This window comes from Gossypium hirsutum, chromosome A04, assembly GCF_007990345.1.
Source record: "Gossypium hirsutum isolate 1008001.06 chromosome A04, Gossypium_hirsutum_v2.1, whole genome shotgun sequence".
NCBI classification, from domain to species: Eukaryota; Viridiplantae; Streptophyta; class Magnoliopsida; order Malvales; family Malvaceae; genus Gossypium; species Gossypium hirsutum.
The window spans coordinates 67,299,047-67,304,500 of record NC_053427.1 but is presented as its reverse complement, the minus strand read 5'-3'; the positions used below and the strand labels follow the sequence as shown (position 1 = coordinate 67,304,500).

General features: G+C 37.0%; 1 non-coding gene across 1 annotated transcript; it reads right to left on the bottom strand.

Moving 5' to 3' along the window:
* Positions 1-3,671: 3,671 nt before the first annotated feature.
* Positions 3,672-3,778, bottom strand: LOC121228547 (small nucleolar RNA R71). The gene has a single exon (XR_005926123.1). It is a non-coding gene; the product is annotated as a small nucleolar RNA R71 (small nucleolar RNA).
* Between the last annotated feature and the right edge of the window lie 1,676 nt (positions 3,779-5,454).

Sequence of the window (5,454 nt, the reverse complement as noted above, 5' to 3'; positions counted from 1 at the left end):
AAAATTTAACTAAAATCATTTTACGAGCCTAGGGGCAAAATCATAATTATGTAAAAGTTTAGGGGTAAAATGGTAATTTTTCCCAAGTATGAATTATAGATTGTATTGATTAATGTAGTGATTAAATAAGTGAATTTTTCATTATAGATCAAGATAAACAGAGTCCAGACTGAGACCGGGGGAAGACCAAGCTAGTAGACTAATTCAATCTAGTCGCCTACTTTTTATATACCGAGGTAAATTTGTGCGTGGTTGATACAACATTTTATTATGCATTTAGGATTTAATTTTATATGAATTTTATAATTGTCTTGTGAATATTATTGATGTTTGTCAATAAAGATTTGAGGTGATAAAAGCCGATTAAACCCTAGGAATACTTGAGGTACAAATATTATGACATTGGGTTGATAAGATCCCGTATAAGACCATATCTGGGATATAGCATCAGCATCAGTATGAGTTATCATGTAAGACCATATCTGGGATATGGTGTTGATATGAGATTTCATGTAATACCACATCTGGGACATGGCGTCAAAATGATAATTTGTATAAGACCATATCTGGGATATGGCATCGATGTGAGATCCCATATAAGACCACGTTTGGGACATGGCATTAGCATCTTATTGTACGTACACCAAGCTTGTAGTTATTGAGACTATGAAATGATAAGGTTGTGGTAAGATGAGAATGAAAGCATTATAATCTTGATGTTCTATTGAACCTTATGTAACTTGAATGAGATAGGAGATGACTACTATGATTGTTAAAAAATAAGATGATTTAAGTTTGTTATGTATGTGTATGAAAATGCATATTTTTATTACTTATTAATTACATGCAAGCTTACTAAGCTTTATGCTTACCCTCTACCTTTTTCCATTTGTACTTAGTATCGCCAAGCTAGCTCAGGGATCAAGGGACGTCGGAAGCTCGTTCACACTATCGACTGGATCTTTTGGGTATAGTTAGTCACAATATTTTGAGTGTGACATGTATAGGGACTTGGTATTTTTGTTATATGTCATATTGGTCTAGCCAAATGTGTTGGCTTATAATGATAGTTGAATCTTTTTGTGTATGGCCATGAGATATGGCTCATGATGATTGTTGAGTTGTAAACATATTCATCTATGTATGTATGTGTCGATTTCATTAGGATATGGCCTATGGTTATGGATGATTGAATGTTGATAAATGATATGTGAGTGTATGATATGTTATGGGAATGAATGCATGCAAGTCTAGGAGATTTTGTTTATTTGTATATATGGTTTGTTTAAATAAGGGTGGGAATTGGCTTGGAAAATAGCCTTAAAGTTGTCCACACGGGTATACGCACGCACGAGCGTGTGTCTAGACCATTTATGACACACGGCTTGCCCCATGGGCATGTGATCAGGCCATGTCTCCCCTGCACTCTAATTAATGCGAAACAGAATGCCCAGTAGTAAACACACAGGTAGAGACACGACCGTGTGTCTCGACTGTGTGAGAGGCACAGCCTTAGAACATTGGCATGTGCTCAGGCCATGTGAAGTCTGCACCTGCTTTTGGAATTTAATTTGTCACACGGCCTAAGGACACGGGTGTGTGCCTTGGCCGTGTGACTTTATTTGGTTGATGACGTCTAATAAACCATAATTTATACATATTTTTATCCCATGCTTAGCACATTTATGAATGATTTCTCCTTAGATTTGGTGAATTCGATGCTCCGAATTCTTTAATTTCATGTTTTATTCTTAGGTGAGCATAGGAGGGCAAAAAGAGCGAGAAACAGGCCAAAAACGGAGAAAACGGGTCAACGTGGGAAATCAACACAGCCTGGAGTTCCTCACACAGGTAGACCACAAGCCCGTGCCTATTTAACAGCCTTGAGCATGGTCTTGAAGAAATCGCACATGGGCGTGTCCCTGTCGAACCCAAGTTTAGTCCTATTCGGAAAAGGCTACTTTTGAGGGCTTTCAGCCATTCTAAAGCCTATTTAAACACCTGAGGAGGCACTTAGAAGAGGACACACAGAGTAGGAGGCAAGGAATTACTCAAGGAAAGCCAATTGATCCATCTCAGAAGCTAAATTCATCGTCAAGACTGAAGATCTCCCTTCAATTCCCTCCAGGAGTTTTGGGTTTTCTTTGTGTTTTGTTATCTTTATTCTTTTGAGATGTTTTCTTTCATGATTATGAACTAAACCCCCTAAATACCTAAGGGGAATGAAACCTAAGATCTTGTTATTATTATCTATATTGTATGATAAATATTTGACTTGTTCTTAATTATGTGTTCTTAATTCTTGTTTTAATATTCCAGGATATTGATTCAAGTTAATGCGCTTATTCAGAAGAGAAAAAGTCCCTGTCTAAGAGTAAATTTGTCGTAATTAAGCGGAGTTGATTGCACGCCTAGAGATAAAGTGACAAGATTTTTTCGGATTAGGGTGAAACCTAATAAGGGAATCCATAGATCAAGTTAGTGCAACACTAGGGTGTTAATTAGAAAGAGATTTCAATTAATCAAACTAGGGTTAGACATTATTAGTCTCGAGAGAGATAATAATATAACTTAGGGATTTCTACGGATCAAGTCAAATGAATAAATCGTCTGATTCAGAGTCAAATAACAAGTGAAGTTTGAGTGGATTTTTCCTTGGGTATTGTCTTAATCAATCGAGTTTTCCCAAAAGCTTTTCCTCAATTTTCTCTCTATACACCCTTAGTTTAGTTAATTAGTTTAGATAAACAAATCCCTTAATTTTTAGGCTAGATAATAAAAAGAAAGTAATTACTAGTACTCTTGGTTCCTTTGAGTTCTACAATCCGGTCTTGCTAAAGCTATACTACTGTTCGATAGGTACACTTGCCTTCATCGTGATAATAGTTAGTTTCAAGAACGATTAATTATAAAATTTTAAAACCTGTCGCGAATATCACGTATCAAGTTTTTGGCACCGTTGTCGGGGAACTTAAGATATTAGGAACACTTAATTTTTATTACTTTAGCCATTTTACTTTTATTGCAATTTACTTTAGTTTAATTCCACTTTTCTAACTTTTCTTTTATTTTCTGACAGGTTTTCTAGTTTATGACCAGAAGAAACCCATCAGGACCATTACTTTTCGATAGTGAGATCGATCGCACAGCTCATAGAAACCGAAGAGAAATAAGGCGAAGATTAAGATACACAGAAGAACAGCAAGAGGATGATATTCCAACCACAACCAAGGAGATGACTGAAAATCAAGAAAATCTGCTACCTCCTACGATTGCTACTGATCCAGTAAATCAAAATCTTGCTCCGCGCACTATGTATGATTATGCTAAACCAAATTTAACAGGAACTGATTCAAGTACAGTTAGGGTTGCTATTGCTGCAAATAATTTTGAACTGAAACCTGACAGATTCAAATGATACAGCAATTTGTTCAGTTTGATGGTTTGCAGGATGAGGATCCAAACAATCACTTGGTGAATTTCTGGAGTTTTGTGACACATTTAAAATAAATGGCGTTTCTGATGACGCCCTACACCTTCGGTTATTTCCATTTTCATTAAGGAATAAGGCTAAACAGTGGTTGAACTAGTTAGCACGAGGGTCAATCACTACTTGGGAACAAATGACCGAAAAGTTTTTACTAAAATATTTTTCGCCAGCTAAAACGGCTAAATTAAGGAATGATATCTATTCTTTTGTGCAGATGGATCTAGAAACACTCTATGATGCATGGGAGACATAAAAGGATCTGTTGAGAAGGTGCCCTCACCATGGGTTACCACTCTGGCTACAAGTTCAAACTTTTCACAATAGTCTGAATCCTTCAACTAGGCAGATGGTTGACGCAGCTGTTGGTGGGACTATCAATAATAAGACACCTAAAGATGCTTATGAATTTATAGAAGAGATGTCACTGAATAATTATCAGTGGCAAGTCATGAGGGCAAAGCCAATGAAAGCAGTCGGCGTTTTTAACGTCGATACGGTCACCATGCTCTCTAATTAGGTAGAACTTTTGAATAGAAAAATTGGTTGTTTTCTTGGTTCTTCACAGGTTCACCCAGTAATGCAATGCAATGCAAGTGGAGGAGGGACGAGCAATTCAGAATACCCACCTTATGGCCACAACATGGAAAATGAGCAATTAAATTATATTGGTAATAATCCTCGACCTCAAAATAATCCCTATAGTAACACTTACAATGCAGGATAGAGGAACCATCCAAATTTCTCATGGGGAGGCCAAGGGAATCAGAGACCACCACCACCTCCAGGCTTCCAACAACCAACTTACCAACAAGAGAACAAGTTGAACCTTGAGGAGATGCTAACAAAATTCATCTCAGTGTCAGAAACTCATTTTCAAAATACTGAGACAGCACTTAAGAATCAACAAGCATCAATCCAATGGCTCGAAACTCAGATAGGCCATCTCGCTAAATTGATATCTGAACGACCACAAGGTAGCCTACCGAGGAACACTGAATCTAACCCAAGAGAGTAGTTCAATGTGATTACCATTCAAGATGAGGAAAGGTTAGTTGCACCTGAACCAGAACCGAGGCAAGAAACTATGGTAAGTAAAGGTAAAGGTGAGGTGGACCACAATGACCAAAAACAGGTAAGTAAAGAGTACAAACCATGTGCACCATACCCCAATGCGACAAGGAAAGACCACTCAAATGAACAATTCAATAAATTCCTTAAACTTTTAAAGAAATTACATATTAACTTACCGTTTATTGAGGCTTTTTTGCAGATGCCGAAAGCATTCAAATTCTTAAAGGAACTTTTAGCAAATAAGCGGAAGTTAGAAGAGGCGTCGCATGTGGAGATGAATGCAATTTTCTTAGCCATTCTGCAGAATAAGCTGGCCAACAAATTGAAAGATCCAGGGAGTTTTACGATTCCTTGTTTAATTGGTAGCTTAGATGTTAATAATGCCTTGGCTGATTTAGGGGCTAATATCAATGTCATGCCTTACAAAATGTTTAAGTAACTAGGTCTTAGGAGACCCAAACAAACTAGGATGAGCATTCAATTAGCAGGTAAAACAATTAGATTTCCTAGAGGTATTATTGAAGATGTACTCGTTAAAATTGACAAATTTATATTCCCAGTTGATTTTGTTGTTCTAGACATAGAAGAGGATAGTAACATGCCTTTAATTTTAAAGAGGCCCTTTTTAGCAACTGTTAGAATGATAATTGATGTTGGTACAAGTGAACTCACACTTCGTGTGGGTGAGGAAACAATCACTCTTCAAGCTTGTAATTCAAGTAACACATCAAATATCGAGGGTGATTGTATAAATCGTACTACTAATACTGATCAAGTGATGAAAACTTCTTTGCAGGAAACACGTTCGAGGAGCACACATGAGCTATGTTCAAGTAACGACAAGGGACCTATCTATGAAGAATGAAGGCTACGAGTTGAGGAACTAGATGAAT